Source organism: Hibiscus syriacus, unplaced genomic scaffold, assembly GCF_006381635.1.
Source record: "Hibiscus syriacus cultivar Baekdansim isolate YM2019G1 unplaced genomic scaffold, ASM638163v2 tig00110429_pilon, whole genome shotgun sequence".
Taxonomy (NCBI): Eukaryota; Viridiplantae; Streptophyta; class Magnoliopsida; order Malvales; family Malvaceae; genus Hibiscus; species Hibiscus syriacus.
Window position 1 is genome coordinate 501,845 of NW_024062733.1, and position 21,374 is coordinate 523,218.

Sequence of the window (21,374 nt, forward strand, 5' to 3'; positions counted from 1 at the left end):
TCGCGAACATTAAATGAATTTTTTACGAACAATAAAATGTAATACCCTAAAATTTAGCTAGTGACTAAAATGTAAGTTTTGAAAGTTTAGTGGCTAAAGTATAAACTTTGTAAAAGTTTAGGGACCAAAATTGTAGTTTTGAAAAGTTATATATTTTAGCCCGTAAATGAATACTTTGGCCTAAAACAAGAATTTTTGTGGTAATCAGATTTTTGGTACGAGATTTGTGTTAAAAGCTATAAAGCCAGAATTTCACGAAAATTTTAAGGACGATAGATAAGGGTTGAAAATATTATTTCCATATTTTATATGATAGAAATTTAGCATAGATCAATCTAATTTTTTAGAATTGACCGGACAATGGAATTTTAGTAACTAAATTGCAATTTTCAAAAATTGCATGGCCAAAGTAGAAACCCAAAGCCAAGTTGATTCATCTTTCACTATGAAATATTTTAATGGTAGATAATGCAATGGGATTTGGTAATTATCAAGTTTCATTAATGGCAATTTTGGGATTTCTCACTAATTGAATTTTAAATTCAATTATATTATGAATAAGTCATGTGTTAAGGATTATAATACTATAATAATCAAGAAAATTAACACATGTTCAGCCATCTTCAAGGTTAAGGCCGAATACACCATAGCCAAGATGTAAAAATTATAATTTTGATTTTTAAGCTTACATGATTGATTTTTGGACTAAGTTGTGAAATAGAGAATTAATCTACATGAAATTATCTATAATTTGATATAAATATTACATGGTAATCATGCTTATTTCATGAGATTGAAAATTAGGGTTCATATAGGGTTTATGGATTTTGAAGAATTGATGAAGAATTTTTATTTTATTGATGTTAGAGATTAATTCTAAGGCATGTGTGTTGATTAAAATATGTGTAGACCCTTGTAGTGTATTCGTCCATGTTTAGATGTCACAACCCAAAGTTTTAGGAAAAATTAGAAAATTAAATAATGATATATTTGGGTAAAATTTAGGGACTATATTGAAATCTGATGAAGTTAACAGTCCAATTTAGGAAGCTTTGATGAATACAGGGACTAAAACAAGAAATAAACCATTTATTATTACCCAATAAAAATATATTACCCGATTGGTAACCCCAAATTATTTTCCCCCAATTTTAAACCAAATCCCCAACCCTTAAAACAAACCCCCGACAGTCTCCTTCCCCACCAAATTACGCCGTCGTCCGGCCACCCCAGTCCGAGCCACGACCACCAGCTTGCTCATCGTCGAACGGTGATCAAAACCTGACCCCTTTTGCAACGTGAAACAACGTCATTCACCATGAATTAGCCGAGGTTGGCTTGTGAAAAACACCCCTGACACAGAGTATGATATTCTGGATCAATTTGTAGTAGTATTTATTGATGATATTCTGGTCTATTCCTGGACTGAGACAGAGCATGATGAGCATTTGAACATTGTTCTGCAGACTCTGAGAGAGCATTGGTTGTATGCTAAGTTGAGCAAATGTGAGTTTTGGCTTCGGGAGGTGTCATTCCTTGGGCATATTGTTTATGCGAGGGGTATTCAGGTTGACCCGAGCAAGATTGAGGCTATTGTGAGTTGGAAGCGACCCAAGAATGTCTCTGAGATTCGTAGTTTATTGGGTTTAGCAGGTTATTATTGAAGTTTTACCGAGGGTTTCTCGATCATTACAGCTCCTTTGAAGAAGCTATTGAGGAAGAATGTCCTGTTTGAATGGGGCAAGGCACAACATGAGAGCTTTGAGAAATTAAAGGCGGTTTTGACTCAAGCTCCAGTGTTGACTCAACTTGAGCCAGGGAAGGATTTTACATTGTATAGCGACGCTTCACACTCTGGTCTTGGCTGTGTTGTGATGCAGGAGGGTAAGGTAATAGCTTATGCGTCCCATCAGCTGCGCCTGTATGAGTGTAATTATCTGACCTATGATTTGGTGTTAGCAGCTATGATCTTTGCCTTAAAGATCTGGAGACACTATCTTTATGGAGAGAAGTGTTATATTTTCACGGATCATAAGAGCTTAAAGTATCTTTTGACCCAGAAGGAGTTTAATCTGAGGCAACGTCGTTGGCTAGAGCTTCTTAAGAATTATAATTGCGTGATTGATTATTACCCGAGTAAAGCTAACATCGTTGAAGATGCTTTGAGTCGGAAGGCGATAGCTAATTTGAGGTCCTTAATGGCCATGATGAATTTATTTGATGACGACACTCTGTTAGCGGAATTACATGTTAAGCCGACCTTGGCTGAAGAGATCAAGGCTAAGCAATCTCTTGATAGCTCATTGATTTTTATCTTTGAGCTAGTGGAGCAGGGGTTGGCCTCAGATTATGCTTTTGACCAGGATGGAGTGTTATGCTTCAAGGGTCGTTATTGTGTGCCTGATGATGCAGAGTTGAGGCAGACTATCCTCAGTGAGGCTCGCAGTAGTCCATATGCCATGTATCGGGGTGGAGATAAGATGTATCGAATTGTGAGAGAAAGGTATCATTGGATCGGTCTGAAGAAAGACATCTCTAACTTTGTGGCTAGATGTTTGACTTGTCAGCAAGTTAAGGAAGAGCATCAGCATCTATCAGGGTTGTTACAACCTATCAAGATTCCCGAGTGGAAATGGGAGCGTATTACCATGGATTTCGTTACTGGTTTTCCTTTGATTCCTTCGAAAAAGGATTCGGTCTAAATGAATGTAGATAGACTTACAAAATCAGCTCACTTCATTCCTGTGCGGGTAAATTATACATTGGACAAACTGGCTAGATTGTATATCTCAGAGATCGTCAGATTGCATGGTGTTCCATTATCTATCATTTCTGATAGAGATTCGAGATTTACTTCGAGATTTTGGAAGGCATTGCATAGAACTCTGGGTATGATATTGGATTTTAGTACAGCTTTCCATCCGTAGACTGATGATCAATTTGAGCGAGTGATTCAGGTTCTGGAGGATATATTGCGGGGCTGCGTGATTGATTTTTGTGGTAGTTGGGAGAACTTTTTGCCTTTGGCTGAGTTTGCTTACAATAACAGCTACCAGGCCAACATTCGTATGGCACCATACGAAGCACTCTATGGACATAGATGTCACACCCTGATCTGTTGGGACGAGTTGCGTTATCGAAAGACTTTGGGATCGGAGTTAGTGCGTGAGACGGAGGACACAATTAGATTGATCTATGACCGCCTGAAAGAGGTGTTTGACAGACAAAAATCTTATGTTGATCATAGGAGAAAAGATATTCAGTTTGAGGTTAAAGATCGGGTCATTATAAAAGTATCATGTAACCCCCTCAGACCGATACGGGTAACCCGATCTGATCTGGAGTGTCATATTAGGGCCACCGGAGTGACCCACTGTAAAAATAGCGAAAATTTAAAACTTTTATTAAAACATGTAACTTATAAAATGATTTATCAGTATGCAGAAATAAAACATATTTTTAGACTCGTATATAAAAAAAAATACAATTACATACCCCCTAATCACATGTACCATACTCTGTAAACAACCTCGGAAGAAATCCCTTACTGATGTCGATAAATATCCTGGTACACTTTTGTTACCTGAAAAGATGAGTAATAGAGTGAGATTCGGAAAGCTCAATAATACAGAACTACCAGATGATGCTGAAGAACGTGCAAATACATATAAACATATATTTCCTTATTGGTTCCGAACATCTATGGATTTTTTTATGCAGAGCGGAGATCCTACTGATATTTCAGATAGTAACGGATAATGAGCTTTCAGTTCAGAGAAATATTTTGGATGACTGAGTTCATGAGATCAAAATATGTTATCTAGTGTGTTCTCACAAAACCAGTGAAAAGATACAGATCTTTTTCAAACAGTAGCAGTTTAAAACATATTTACCCTGTGCACAAAGCAAAGGAGCATGTAAAAATGGTAAGGTCTTACCCTTGCACATAGCAACGGAGCCTGGAAAACTATAAGGCTTACCCCTTGCACACAACAAAGGAACCTGGGGAAACTGTAAGGCTTACCCTTGCACACAGCAAAGGAACCTGGGGAAACTGTAAGGCTTACCCTTGCACACAGCAAAGGAACCTGAGAAACTGTAAGGCATACCTTTGCACAAAGCAAAGGAGCCTGCGGTAAACTGTAAGGCTTATCCTTGCACACAACAAAGGAACCTGGGGAAACTGTAAGGCATACCTTTGCACACAGCAAAGGAGCCTGCGGTAACGGTAATTAATCCATTAAAATATGAAAATGTTTCATATTTATAAATCAGGTACAAAAATATTGTAACCAGAAATCATATCAGAAATATGTGGTAAATCAGATATCAAGATAAACTGTATTCAGAATATCGGATATTGTCTCATAAAAATATTCAGTATATGATTTATCAGAATCATATTTTCCAGTGAAAACAGTAAACCTGATAACATATTCCATGTAACCATAGTTCATAAAACCAGTAGATTCCATGATGTCATAAATAAGGAGTAATTCATATTTTTCGGTGAAAACCGTAATCGGAAAACATATAACATGTTGCCATGGTTCATAAACAGGTAAATCAATAATTTCAATGAAACTCATTTAAAAACATATAAAATCGTCATGTATTACATGTGGAACACACTAGAGTTTCCAGATATTATTCAGAGATACTAGATAATCTTATCAGGCAGAGAAACACGAATTTTCAGTTTACCGATAGAATGTCGGAAGTTAAAATCACTATTGGAAGAGTTTATTAACTGATGAAATCGTCAGTTATCTATAATGTGATTTGAGCTGATAAGGAAGAAATGAAGGTTCAGGACATTTACACTTTAGTACCAAAAATTCTATTCCATATCATCTTCGGAATCATCGTTGAATAAATCTTAAGGAGACTAACAGATATTCCAATGCTCTTAATTTCATGTTTCCGATTTCACTATATCATGATCTGCTGACGTGCTTGATTTGTAGTTCATGATCCATAAGAACATTACATCATGTATGTTCATTAACGTTTCCAGACTCATCCAAATCACTTACTTAATCCTTATTCCTTGAGGTTACTTAATTCATTTAGCAGTCAAGTTCATTATAGTTACTTTGGGGTTTTTCAGGGTAATCCAGACATTTCTGAATTTCATATACATATTGTACTTCCGTTCAATTTAATTTGGTCTTCGTGGTTGATTTATCTAACGAATATCCATTTCTTATTACCGAATGTGATCTAGAGTTGAGTTGAGCTGAGTACTTTCAAAATTATCATTGAACCAAACTTGTGAAGACGAACACACATTCAAGTAACATCTATGTCGTTCAGATACTGACATATCATTAAGATTGATCGACTCACTTAAGCTGTGTTCCATAACTTCTAAAGGTAGTCCAACATCTATGCTTATTTGGATTCCTTAATTAATCCATGACATTTACTTAGTATAGGCCATAAGGGTATTTGGTCATTTTGGTGTTCAATTTTATTTCATTCATTTCAGAGCTCGAGGATATCCACTCATTCCTGAGCTTGGTGATATTCTTGGTCATTTGCATTCTAAGAGTATTCTGGTCATTTTACAGATTCATTGTAGTCCAATAATTCATTCTGTCCGATCTTATTATTAAATTCAAACTTATCATTTATGTCAGTCCCATCGAACTATTCTGACAGATCCGATGTATTTTAATCCTTTCCATCCATCTGATCTTATTATTTAATTCAAATGTATCATCTTTTCCAGTCCTTTTGAATAGTTCTGACAAAAGAACACCTTGATAATTTATTCTCAAATCGGAGATTTCCAGGTTAAAAGTCTTTTCAGATGTTACTAACGAATTATCAGGAATTTTCCATACAAAGGTAGGATCTAAACAATCAAATCAGTAATTTATCGATTTAAGTACAAATTCTCAGGTTACTTTCCTATTCAGAGTCAACTCGTACTAATTTTTACCTTTCAAGGGCATTTTTGTAATTTCTTAACCAAATAATTTCGATATTTACTCTTAACGAAAATAATTATAATTTAGAGATCCTATGGTCAATTACTTTCCTGAACATTTTCTTATCTTGAAATGATTCCTTAACAGACTTCTAGTATCTCTCACAAACCCTCTTGGGGTTAAAAACCTGTTATCCAAATTTTCCAAGCAAAACTAGCATTTCTTATGCACATCTGTAAATTTATCAGATCAATATGCCTTTTCAGAGTTATTAATCAACTTCCAGGGACAATTATTGTCATTTTACAACATAGGGGTATTTTCGTAATTTTACCTAATCGAAGTATTCTCATAATTTATCATCCAAATACCTTAAATGAGATAAATTATAATTTACATATCCATGGTTGATTCCTTTATCACTTAATTCCAGAACTTGTAATTTAATTATAACTGTCCTCCAATTTCATATAATAGTCATCTGAGCCATATTCAGTTACATACTTTCTACTGCATTCGTTCGAGTGTAGAACTTCATTAATTACACATATGAGCCCAAACATTTCCATTCATGCGTTTTATCAATACCAACATGTTCTATAAAGCATAAAGAGGTAGTAAAGTATTACCTCAATTTTCGTGTCATACTAATCGACCATTAAATTCCATTCAAATGTCTTCGATCTTGAAATCATCTTCCAATAATTCCTCAGGTACATAACAATAAACATTTCATAAAAAACGGGGCTTAATTTCGAAAAACAGATCGAATCGGGTAATTAATCAGTGAAAACCAACTTATCGGGTTCGAATTTAGCGAAACGGACCCCAAAAACGGATTCAGGACGTCAAAAAACGTCAGAATAGGTATACACGGTCAAAGTGAACGGTCGTTCAACGCCCGGTCAACGCCGGTCAAATTTTTGGTCAACAGTGGTCAATGTCGGTCAACAGTTGTCAACGGTCAACAGTCAACGGTCAACAATCGACCATTTTACACAAATGTCACCTTAACCGAAATTAATTATAAATTTAGCCACCTTCTAAAACTATTTACAAAACTAACACCCATATTTTACATAAATAGCACCCTAATAGAAATTAATTACAAAATTAGCACCCCCTACGCGCAGTGGCAGCACGTGCGGCGCATGAACAGTGATACAATGTCGGAAAATTCCCGAAAAAATTCCTAATAATTATTTTAAGTCATTTTGAGACCCTTACCGAGCTCGGTTCACAATTTTGAACGGCGGAGAGCTCGATTCCGAAACATCGAAAACTTTGACTTTCTCACCCCTCCACGCGCCGCTGCCGACGGAGAAACAGAGGACACCGGCGGACGTGGAACGATGCAAGGAATACAATGGTGTTGGAGGTGTCGAAAATGGGTGACCGGATCTTCGTGAATCGATGAAAAACCAACTGAAATCGAATTATAACCGATGATACTTCTGACTGAAATTAACAAGGAACGACGAAGATTCACGATGAAAGGTTTAAGGGGTTTTGTTCATCGGTCGATAACGAACACGTTGGTGGTTTCGTTTCGTCAAACGGACGTCGGACGGTGAGTAGATCGGAGATCAAAGTGAGTTGAATGGAGGAGAGAAAATGATGTTTTTTGCAGAAATACATAGGAGAATGGGTTTATAATTCATCCCAAAAGAAAAATGGTCAAATCATGAGTTTAGCCATTGAATTTCCTGAAATTGTCTGCCAACTTTGAAATTTTACAATTTAATCCTCAATTTCTTCCAAAATTCCAATTAAATTCATCACTTTATAATTCTAAAATATAACCCCTAAATTGGGGTGTTACATATCCCATGGACGAAAGTATTGAGATTCGGGCGCAAGGGTAAATTGAATCCAAGATTTATTGGACCATTTTGTATCTTGAAGAGAGTTGGACATGCTGCATACCAGCTCGAGTTGCCTCCCCAGCTCAGTCGTATTCATGACGTCTTTCATGTGTCGATGTTGAGGCTCTATCGTCCGGACTCAAGCCACATCATTCAGTTGGAGGATGTTGAGTTGAGACCAGATTTATCATATGATGAGGAGCATGTTCAGATCTTGGATCGAGATGAGAGAATGCTGAGGAACAAGCGTATTCCTATGGTAAAGCTCTAGTGGAGTAACCAAGGTCCTGCAGATGCCACCTGGGAGACAGAAGAATCCGTAAAGACTTAGTTTCCGCATCTGTTTACTCCAGGTAAATTTCGAGGAAAAAAATTCTTTTAGAGGGGGAGAATTGTCACAGCCTAAAGTTTTAGGAAAAATTAGAAAATTAACTAAGGATTTATTTAGGTAAAATTTAGGGACTATATTGAAATCTGATGGAGTTAACAGACCAATTTAGGAAGCTTTGATGAATATAGGGACTAAAACAAGAAATAAACCATTTCTTATTACCCGGTAAAAATATATTATCTGATTGGTAACCCCAAATTATTTTCCCCCAATTTTAAACCAAATCCCTAACCGTTAAAAAAAACCCCCGCCAGCCTCCTTTCCTGACCAAATTACGCTGCCGTTTGGGCACCCCATCCCGAGCCATGACCACCAGCTTGCTCACCGTCGAACGGTGATCAAAACCCAACCCCTTTTGCAACGTGAAACGACATTATTCGTCGTGAATCAGCCGAAGTTAGCCGGTGAAAAAAAAACCTGATCGCCACCTATTTTTCCCATTTCCGGCCGCGTCCGGTGTTGGTTCATCTCACCGCCATCTCTACAGCAACTGTCGATGTCGCGTGACCAAAACCCAACCGATTTTGTTCACCTGTGACGCGCCGTCACTGATCGCCGACATGGGTAAGTTAATAATTAGTTTTTATTAATTTGGATTGGGTTATTGGTGTAAATTTGGTTGGATTTTATTATATTTAAACATGTTGTTGAACTGGGGTAAATCGGCAGGTGATGTCGACCCCTGTCACCGCCACACGCACCACCACGTGTTGGCGGTGCGCGTTGGGCTCGTTTGACCCAAGGAAATTTCCATAAACCGGGTTGCCCGACCCGTTTGCCCAACCCGTCTACCCGACCTGTTAACTTATCCGACCCGTTGACCTGATCGAACCGTTGACCTTGGTCAAAGTTAACCATTAACTGGTCAGACCGTTGACTTTGACCGGTCTGACAGTTGACCATTGACTTTGATCGAAAAAGTCAAAATTTTCAAAAAGCTCTATTTTATGTTTTTCGTCGTCCTGAGCCCGATGTTGAAGTCCGTTTTGCCAAATTCTAACTCGAAAGCCTCCAAATTGACCGTCAAACCCAAATATGCTTAAGTAATTAAATGTTTTAATTTCGGAAAAATTAAATTAAGTCTTGGGACTAATAAATTGTTATTGTTTGAAGGTACTAAAGACTTGTCTAACCATTTTCCAGCTCGACCCAGCTCTTCTCGATCCGTTAGGCCACGAGAGCCGCTAGTCACTCGTATGAATTGTGAACTTTTTGAATACCCAATTTAAAATATTACTTCGATATTAACTCTGATTTCTATAAATTAGGTTCAAGCACTGTAGCAGAGCGTGACGAGGTCGGTGCTAAGTAGATATTACTGTGTGTCCTATTTTGCGAGTTGTGTTCCCTATGTGCTATTCGATGGTTTTATCTGGTTTGATATATATATATATATATATATATATATTACTGAAAGTTATGATTCAATGGATGATGGTTCATGAACTATGATGGAATGATATGTGATATTGGATGATTGTTTTCACTGGACGATATTATGTTACCGAATACGGATCATGGAAATCTTTGCTTGTTATGTGAACTATTTTATGGGGATATTATCTGGGTAGGCTGGAGTATGGAAGTACAACCATGGGTAGGCTGGAGTATGGAGGTACAACCCTGATCAAGCTGGTAAATCCTTACGGACCTAAGGCTACTCTTGGGTAGGCCTTCAGGCCCCAAGATGTTCCCTTAGGTTGGTTCCTTATACTAGTGGGTATAAGGTTGCCCTATGGTCGCAGTTCTGGGGAACTGCATATGGTGTAAGGAAGGAGGGTATACTATGTGATTTAATATCTTATGTGTACTTATCAAGATTTCCATGATATTTTATTGGACTATTACTTGATAATTTTTCATATAATGTTTTATTGCACTAATGGGACACACTGAGCCTCTAGATCACTTTTCAAACTGTTTTACCCCTTTCAGATACTTGTGGATGGGCACAGATTCAGGCACTCGGAGGATCGACACATTAGAGAAGAACTTTTTGTTGTAATGTTTCTATCTTCCAAACTGCTTTTAATTATGTGACATGTGCCTTTATTTTGACATAATCGGTTTATGCTGATGATGATGTTTATGGATTTTGATATTGTATTATAGGTTTATGACATGATTTGTTTATGAAACTGTTTTCCTTGTTTTATAATTATGAGTTAAACTTTTATCATTAATTATTTTACTTTTATAAATGTTAATTGTAACACAATTTTAGAATTATCAAATAATGTTTTAGAAAAATGTTTTAAGAAATTTTAATGTAATTTACTAGACTTAGTTGAAACGCATAGGCTGGGTCTAGGGGTTACATTTGAGCTTTATGAAATTGTTGATTTTGGTTTAATTTGGTTTTGTGATGGTTAGAATTGTAACACCCCAATTTAGGGGCTAAATTTTAGAAATTATAAATGGTAAATTTAATTGGTATTTAGGAAGAAATTTGGGGATTAAATTATAAAATCGTAAAGTTGGCAGACTATTTTAAGAAGTGTAGGAAGTTCAGTGACTAAACTCATGGTTTACCCATTTTTATTATGGGATGAAATATAACCCCTTTTCCCCGTGTGTTTGCTGCAGATTTCCTCCACCTTCAACCCTCCTTTCCTCTCCGATTTATTCACCGTCCGGCGATCGTTTGACAAACCAAAACCACCATCGTGTTCTTTTTCGACCGATGAACAAAACCCCTCAAACCTTTCGTCATGAATCGTCGTCGTTCGTCGTTAATTTCAGCTGGAAGTATCGTCGGTTTTTACTCGGTTTCAGTTGGTTTTTCGTCGATTCACGACGATCTGGTCACCCGTTTTTGACACCTTCCGCACCATCGTGTTCCTTGCATCGTTTCACATCCACCGATGCCCTCCGTTTCTCCGTCGTTGCCGGCGCGTGGAGGGGTGAGAAAGTCAAAGTTTTCGATGTTTTGGAATCGAGCTCTCCGCCGTTCAAAATTGTGAACCGATCTTGGTAAGTGTCTCAAAATGCCTTAAAATAATTTTTAGAGATTTTAGGGAATTTTTCCGACACCGTATCAGTGTTCACGCACCGCCACTGTGCGTAGGTAGTGCTAATATTATAATTAATTTCTGTTAGGATGATATTTGTGTAAAATTCTGGTGTTAGTTTTGTAAATATTTTTAGAAGGTGGCTAAATTTGTAAATACTTTCTTTTAGGGTGATATTTGTGTAAAATGTTTGACTGTTGACGGTTGACCTGCGTTGACCGTTGAAAGGCGTTGACCACTATTGACCAGAACTTTGACCGGCGTTGACCGGGCGTTGAATGACCGTTGACTTTGATCGAGTATTCCTATTCTGACGTTTTTCGATGGCTTGAATCCATTTTTGGGGTTCGTTTCACCAAATTCAAACCCGATAAGCTGTTTTCATTGATTTATCACCCGATTCGATCCGTTTTTCGGAATTAAGCTCCGTATTTGATGTAATTTCTGTTGATATGCATATGAGAAATTATTAGAAGATGATTTCAAGATCGAGGGCGTTCGAATGGAATTTATATGGTCGATCAGTATGGCACGGAAATCGATGTAATACATTACTATCTCTTTATGCTTTATAGAACATGTTGGTATTGGTAAATACATGAATGGAAATGTTTGGTCTCATATGTGTAATTAATGAAGTTTTACACTCGATATAATTGCGGTAGAAAGTAGGTAACTGAATATGGCTCAGATGACTATTATAAGAATTGGAGGACAGTTGGAATTAAATTTCAAGTTATGGAATTAAGTGATAAAGGAATCAACCATGGATATGTAGATTATAATTTATCTCTTAAAGGTACTTGGATGATAAATTATGAGAATATTTCGATTAGGTAAAATTATGAAAATAACCCCTATGTTGTAAAATGACAAGAATTGTCCCTGGAATTTGATTAATAACTCTGAAAAGGCATATTGATCTGATAAATTTACAGATGTGCGTAAGAAATGCTAGTTTTGCTTGGAAAATTTGGATAACCGGTGTTTAACCCCAGAGTGTTTGTGCGAGATACTAGAAGTTTGTTAAGGAATCATTTCAAGATAAGAAAATGTTCGGGAAAATAATTGACCATAGGATCTCTAAATTATAATTATTTTCGTTAAGAGAGAATACCGAAATTATTTGGTTAAGAAATTAAAAAATGCCCTTGAAAGGTAAAAATAGTCCGAGTTGACTCTGAATGGGAAAGTAACCGGAGAATTTGTACTTAAACCGATAAATTACTGATTTAATTGTTTAGATCCTACCTTTGTATGGAAAATTCTTGATAATTCGTTAAGTAACATCTGAAAAGACTTTTAACTTGGAAATCTCCGATTTAAGAATAAATTATCAAGGTTGTTCTTTTGTCAGAACTATTCAAAAGGACTGGAAAAGTTGATACGTTTGAATTAAATAATAAGATCAGATTGATGGAAAGGATTGAAATACATCGGATCTGTCAGAATAGTTCGATGGGACTAACATAAATGATACGTTTAAATTTAATAATAAGATCGGACGGAATGAATTATTGGACTACAATGGATCTATAAAATGACCAAAATACCCTTATGGCCTATACTAAGTAAATGTCTTGGATTAATTAAGGAATCCAAATAAGCATAGGTGTTGGACTACCTTTAAAAGTTATGGGAAACAACTTAAGTGAGCCGATCAACTCCAATGATATGTTAGTACCTGAACGGTGTATGTATTACTAGAATGCGTGTTCGTCTTCTCAAGTTTGGCTCGATGATAATTTTGGAAGTATCCAGCTCAACTCTAGATCGCATTCAGTACTAAGAATTGGACATTTGTTCGACAAATCAACCACGAAGACCAAATTGAATTGAACGGAAGTACAATATGTATCTGAAATTCAGAAACGTCTGAATTACTCTGGAAAATCCAGAATTAACTGGAATAGACTTGACTGCTAAATGAACTAGGTAACCTTAAGGACTGAGGATTAAGTAAGAGATTGGAACAAGCCTGAAAACTCGGATGAACTTACGTGATGTATCATCCCTATGGATTATGAATCACAAATCAAGTACGTCGGTATTTCCTGATATAGTTGAAACATGGAAATAAAATAAAGACCATTAAAATATTTGTTCGTCTCCTTATGATCTGTTCAGTGATGACTCAGAAGATGATCTATGGATAAGAATATTTGGTATTAAAGAGTAAATACATTGGAAGGTTAATGAACTGACAAGTTGACAAGTATTAGTTTTGGGAGCTATTCATCTGGAGTTGTTCGATAATTCGAGTAATCGACATAGATTGTAAAGGTCCCGAACCTTCATTTCTTCCTTATCAGGTCAAGTCTCATTCTGAATAACTGATGATTCCCTCAGTTATTGATCTCTTCCAATAGTGATTCTAAATTCCGACATTCTATCGGTATACTGAAGATCCGTGTGTCTCTGCCTGTTAAGATTATCTTGTACCTCTGAATAATATCCATAAACTCTGGTGTGTTCCCTAATCACATAAATATTTTATCTGATTTCCGACTTGAACTTTGTTCTGATACATTACCTAAATTCTGTTCTGATTTTTTATATGAATTATGTTTTGGTATCTAATCTGAATTCTGTTTTGATTTCTGATATCTCTGTTTACTAACAGAGAAATGTTTTATATGGGGGGCTTATTGTTGGAGGAAGTATATTTGTAGGCTTCTCGGCTGTGTGCTCAGAGCCTCACTGGTTGTGCGGGGTGTATGGTTTCGGGGAACCTACAAAAATAGATTGTGAAAGGATGGAGTGTATATATATATGTTTTAAAAAGATCTGTATCTTTTTACTGGTTTTACGGGAACACACTAGATAACTTATTCTGATCTCCTGAACTTAGTCATCTGAAACACTTCTCTGAACTGAAAGCTCACTGTCTGTTACTACCTGAAATATCAGTAGGATCTCCGCTCAACATAAAAATCTATAGATGTCAGAACCAATAAGGAAATATATATTTATCTGTATCTGCACGTTTTTCAGCATCATTTGGTAGTTCTGTGTTACTGAGCTTTCCGAAGCTCACTATATTACTCATCATTGCGGTTAAAAGAATTGTACCAGTACAATTATCGACTTCATTACGGGAGTTCTTTCGGTGCTGTTTGCATAGTACGGTGCATGTGATTAGGGGGCATGTAATTGTATTTTGTTTTATATACGAGTCTGAAAATATGTTTTATTTCTGCATACTGATAAATCATTTTATAAGTTACATGTTTTAATAAAAGTTTTAAATTTTCCGCTATTTTTACAGTGGGTCGCTCCGGTGACCCTAATGTGACACCCTAGATCAGATCGAGTAACCCGCATCGGTCTGAGGGGGTTATATTTACAGGTATCAGAGCTATGGTTTGACTCAAAAATTTCAAGATAGACCGGCCGGTCAAATTTCAAAAAGATGTCTGATCAGTACATGCCCCTAGACTACAATCGTACCTCTCTGAGCCAGAACTCCAGGGTTGAGTCCCTATCTGTAACGAGTAAAACGAAGTTTCTATCCGTTAAGTCTATACTTGTACAAAAAGGAATACCAGTAACATCTGTCTAAACGCTGTAAAGTACCTCACGAGCCATGTGAGAGTTATTCATCTAAGAAATCCTGATTCGACTCCGAAAATGAAATTTAGATATGCTACTGCTCTATGATTCTATTCTCGTGATCAAGGCTGAATTGATTCCACAAGGATAAATCTGTTCGGATTCTTTTATTGAAGTAAGGAAAAGTTCTGATAAGAATGTATACTCAACTGGTTAAGGATTAGTGGAGGATCCGTATTTCTATAAGAGCTACATGAAAGATATGAAAGAACTGATGGAAGTTTCATTTATACAATTATGTGACATGAATGAATTTCGACATGAATGAATTTCGAGGACGAAATTCTTTTAAGGAGGGGAGAATTGTAACACACCAATTTAGGGTCTAAATTTTAGAAATTATAAATGGTGAATTTAATTGGTATTTTGGAAGAAATTTGGGGATTAAATTATAAAATCGTAAAGTTGGCAGACCATTTTTAAGAAGTGCACGAAGTGCAGTGACTAAACTCATGGTTTACCCATTTTTAATTATGGGATGAAATATAACCCCTTTTCCCCGTGTGTTTGCTGCAGATTTCCTCCCCCTTCAACCCTCATTTCCTCTCCGATTTATTCACCGTCTGGTGTTCGTTTGACGAACCAAAACCACCATCGTGTTCGTTGTCGACCGAAGAACAAAACCCCTCAAACCGTTTGTCGTGAATCGTCGTCGTTCGTCGTTAATTTCAGCTGGAAGTATCATCAGTTTTAACTCGATTTCAGTTGGTTTTTCGTCGATTCGCGACGATCCGGTCACCCATTTTCGACACCTTCCGCACCATCGTGTTCCTTGCAATGTTCTGCGTTCACCAGTGTCCTCCGTTTCTCCGTCGTCGACGATGCGTGGAGGGGTGAGAAAGTCAAAGTTTTCGATGTTTCGGCTCCGCCGTTCAAAATTGTGAACCGAGCTTGGTAAGTGTCTTAAAATGCCTTAAAATAATTTTTAGAGATTTTTCAGGAATTTTTATGACACCGTAACACTGTTCACGCGCCGCTCGCGTAATCACTGTGCGTAGGGGGTGCTAATATTGTAATTAATTTCTGTTAGGGTGATATTTGTGTAGCATTCTGGTGTTAGTTTTCTAAATATGTTTATAAGGTGGCTAAACTTGTAAATACTTTCTTTTAGGGTGATATTTGTGTAAAATGTTTGACCGTTGACCGTTGACCTGCGTTGACCGTTGAATGGAGTTGACCACTATTGACCAGAACTTTGACTGGCATTGACGGGGCATTGAATGACCGTTGACTTTGATCGAGTATACCTATTCTGACATTTTTCGATGTCTTGAATCCGTTTTTGGGGTCCGTTTCGCCAAATTAGAATCCGGTAAGTTGTTTTTCACAGATTTATCACCCGATTCGATTCATTTTTCGGAATTAAGCTCCGTTTTTCATGTAATTTCTGTTGATAAGCATATGAGGAATTATTGGAAGATAATTTCAAGATCGAGGGCGTTCGAATGGAATTTATATGGTCGATCAGTATGGCACAAAAATTGATGTAATACATTACTACCTCTTTATGCTTTATAGAACATGTTGGTATTGGTAAATGCATGAATGGAAAGGTTTGGTCTCATATGTGTAATTAATGAAGTTCTACACTCGATATGAATGCGGTAGAAAGTAGGTAACTGAATACGACTCAGATGACTATTATAAGAATTAGAGGACAGTTGGAATTAAATTTCAAGTTCTGGAATTAAGTGATAAAGGAATCAACCATGGATATATAGATTATAATTTATCTCATTAAAGGTTTTTGGATGATAAATTATGAGAATATTTTGATTAGGTAAAATTACAAAAATACCCCTATATTGTAAAATGACAAGAATTGTCCCTGGAATTTGATTAATAACTCTGAAAAGGCATATTGATCTGATAAATTTACAGATGTGCATAAGAAATGCTAGTTTTGCTTGGAAAATTTGGATAACCGGTTTTTAACCCCAAGAGGGTTTGTGCGAGATACTAGAAGTCTGTTAAGGAATCATTTCAAGATAAGAAAATATTCGGGAAAGTAATTGACCATATGATCTCTAAATTATAATTATTTTCGTTAAGAGTTAATACCAAAATTATTTGGTTAAGAAATTACAAAAATGCCCTTGAAAGGTAAAAATAGTCCGAGTTGACTCTGAATGGGAAAATAACCGGAGAATTCTACTTAAACCGATAAATTACTGATTTGATTGTTTAGATCCTACCTTTGTAAGGAAAATTCTTGATAATTCGTTAAGTAACATCTGAAAAGACTTTTAACCTGGAAATCTCTAATTTAAGAATAAATTATAAAGGTTGTTCTTTTGTAAGAACTGTTCAAAAGGACTCGAAAAGATGATACGTTTGAATTAAATAATAAGATCATATTGATGGAAATGATTGAAATACATCGGATCTGTCAGAATAGTTTGATGGGACTGACATAAATGATAAGTTTGAATTTAATAATAAGATCGAACGGAATGAATTATTGGACTACAATGGATCTGTAAAATGAACAAAATACCCTTATGGCATATACTAAGTAAATGTCTTGGATTAATTAAGGAATCCAAATAAGCATAGGTGTTGGACTACCTTTAAAAGTTATGGGACAACTTAAGTGAGCCGATCAACTCTAATGATATATTAGTACCTGAACGGCGTATATATTATTGGAATACGTGTTCGTCTTCTCAAGTTTGGCTCGATGATAATTTTGGAAGTATTCAGCTCAAATCTAGATCGCATTCAGTACTAAGAATTGGACATTTGTTCGACAAATCAACCACGAAGACCAAATTGAATTGAACGGAAGTACAATATGTATCTGAAATTCAAAAATGTTTGAATTACTCTGGAAAATCCCGAATTAACTGGAATAGACTTGACTGCTAAATGAACTAGGTAACCTCAAGGACTGAGGAATAAGTAAGAGATTGGAATAAGCCTGAAAACTCGGATGAACTTACGTGATGTATCATCCCTATGGATTATGAACCACAAATCAAGTACGTCGGTATTTCCTGATATAGTTGAAACATGGAAATAAAATAAAGACCATTAGAATATCTGTTCGTCTCCTTAAGATATGTTCAGTGATGACTCAGAAGGTGATTTATGGATAAGAATATTTGGTATTAAAGAGTAAATACCCTGGAAGGTTAGTGAATTGACAAGTAATAGTTTTGGGAGCTATTCATCTGGAGTTGTTCGATAATCCGAGTAATCGACATAGATTGTAAAGGTCTCGAACCTTTATTTCTTCCTTTTCAGCTCAACTTTCATTCTGAATAACTGATGATTCCATCAGTTATTGATCTCTTCCAATAGTGATTCTAAATTCCGACATTCTATCGTTATACTGATGATCCGTGTGTCTCTGCCTGTTAAGATTATCCTGTACCTCTGAATAATATCCATAAACTCTGATGTGTTCCCTAATCACATAAATATTTTATCTGATTTTCGACTTGAATTTTGTTCTGATACATTACCTGAATTCTGTTCTGATTTCTGATCTGAATTCTGTTTTGATTTCCGATATCTCCGTTTACTAACGAAGAAATGTTTTATATGGGGGGTTTATTGTTGGAGGAAGTATATATGTAGACTTCTCGGCTGTGTGCTCAGAGCCTCACTTGTTGTGCGGGGTGTATGGTTCCGGGGAACCTACACAAACAGATTGTGAAAGGATGGGGGTGTATATATATATGTTTTAAAAATATTTGTATCTTTTTACTGGTTTTACGGGAACACACTAGATAACTTATTCTGATCTCCTGAACTTAGTCATCCGAAACACTTCTCTGAACTGAAAGCTCACTGTCTGTTACTACCTGAAATATCAGTAGGATCTCCGCTCAACATAAAAATCTATAGATGTCAGAACCAATAAGGAAATATATATTTATTTGTATCTGCACGTTCTTCAACATCATTTGGTAGTTTTGTGTTACTGAGCTTTTCGAAGCTCACTATATTACTCACTATATTTTGTTTTATATACGAGTCTGAAAATCTGTTTTATTTCTGCATACTGATAAATCATTTTATAAGTTACATGTTTTAATAAAAGTTTTAAATTTTCTGCTATTTTTATAGTGGGTCGTTCCGATGATCCTAATGTGACACCCTGGATCGGATCGGGTTACCCGCATCAGTCTAAGGGGGTTACATTTAGAGGTATCAGAGCTATGGTTTAAGTCAAAATTTTCAAGATAGACCTGCCGGTCAAATTTCAAAAAGATGTCTGATCAGTACATGCCCCTAGACTACAATCGTACCTCTCTGAGCTAGAACTCCAGTGCTGAGTCCCTATCTGTAACGAGTAAAACGAAGTTTCTATCCGTTAAGTCTATACTTGTACAAAAAGGAATACCAGTAACATCTGTCTAAACGTTGTAAAGTACCTCACGAGCCATGTGAGAGTTATTCATCTGAGAAATCTTGATTCGACTCCGGAAATGAAATTTAGATATTGTACTGCTCTATGATTCTATTCTCGTGATCAAGGCTGAAATGATTCCGCAAGGATAAATATGTTCGGATTCTTTTATTGAAGTAAGGAAAAGTTCTGATAAGAATGTATACTCAACTGGTTAAGGATTAGTAGAGGATCCGTATTTCTATAAGAGCTACATGAAAGATATGAAAGAACTGATGGAAGTTTCATTTCTGCAATTATGTGACATGAATGAATTTCGAGGACGAAATTCTTTTAAGGTGGGGAGAATTGTAACACCCCAATTTAGGGGCTAAATTTTAGAAATTATAAATGGTGAATTTAATTGGTTTTTTGGAAGAAATTTGGGGATTAAATTATAAAACCGTAAAGTTGGCAGAACATTTTAAGAAGTACAGGAAGTTCAGTGACTAAACTCATGGTTTACCCATTTTTATTATGGGATGAAATATAACCCCTTTTCCCGTGTGTTTGCTACAGATTTCCTCAGATATCCTCCCCCTTCAACCCTCCTTTCCTCTCCGATTTATTCACCGTTTGGCGACTGTTTGGCATCCCCCTCAAACCTTTCATCGTGAATCGTCGTCGTTCGTCGTTAATTTCAACTGGAATATCATCGGTTTTAACTCGATTTCAGTTGGTTTTTTGTCGATTCACGACGATCCAGTCACCCGTTTTCAACACCTTCCGCACCATCGTGTTCCTTGCATCGTTCTGTGTCTACCGGTGTCCTCTGTTTCTCCGTCGTCGCCGGTACGTGGAGGGGGTTAGAAAGTCAAAGTTTTCGATGTTTCGAAATCGAGATCTCTGCCGTTCAAAATTTTGAACCGAGCTTGGTAAGTGTCTCAAAATGCCTTAAAACAATTTTTAGAGATTTTTCAAGAATTTTTCCGACACCGTATCACTATTCACGCACCGCACGCACCGCCACTTTGCGTAGCGGTGCAAATTTTGTAATTAATTTATGTCAGGGTGATATTTGTGTAAAATTCGGGTGTTAGTTTTATAAATATTTTAAGAATGTGGATAAATTTTTAAATACTTTATGTTATGGTGATATTTGTTTAAAATGTTTGATTGTTAACCGTTGACCGTTGATCGGCGTTGAATGACCGTTGACTTTGATCGAGTATACCTATTCTGACGTTTCTCGACGTCCTGAATCCATTTTTGGGGTCCGTTTCGCCAAATTTGAATCCGGTAAGCTATTTTTCATTGATTTATCACCCGATTCGATCCGTTTTTCAGAATTAAGCTCTGTTTTTTATGTAATTTCTGTTGATATGCATATGAGGAATTATTCGAAGATAATTTCAAGATCGAGGGCGTTCGAATGGAATTTATATGATCGATCAATATGGCATGGAAATCGATGTAATACATTACTACTTCTTTATGCTTTATAGAACATGTTGGTATTGGTAAATGCATGAATAGAAATGTTTGGTCTCATATGTGTAATTAATGAAGTTCTACACTCGATATGAATGCGGTAGAAAGTAGGTAACTGAATAAGGCTCAGATGACTATTATAAGAATTGGAGGACAGTTGGAATTAAATTTCAAGTTCTGGAATTAAGTGATAAAGGAATCAACCATGGATATGTAGATTATAATTTATCTCATTAAAGGTACTTGGATGATAAATTATGAGAATATTTTGATTAGGTAAAATTACGAAAATACCCCTATGTTGTAAAATGACAAGAATTGTCCCTGGAATTTGATTAATAACTCTAAAAAGGCATATTGATCTGATAAATTTACAGATGTGCATAAGAAATGCTAATTTTGCTTGGAAAATTTGGATAACCGGTTTTTAACCCCAAGAGGGTTTGTGCGAGATACTAGAAGTCTGTTAAGGAATCATTTCAAGATAAGAAAATGTTCGGGAAAGTAATTGACCATAGGATCTCTAAATTATAATTATTTTTGTTAAGAGTTAATACCAAAATTATTTGGTTAAGAAATTACAAAAATGCCCTTGAAAGGTAAAAATAGTCCGAGTTGACTCTGAATGGGAAAATAACCGGAGAATTTGTACTTAAACCGATAAATTACTGATTTGATTGTTTAGATCCTACCTTTGTAAGGAAAATTCTTGATAATTCGTTAAGTAACATC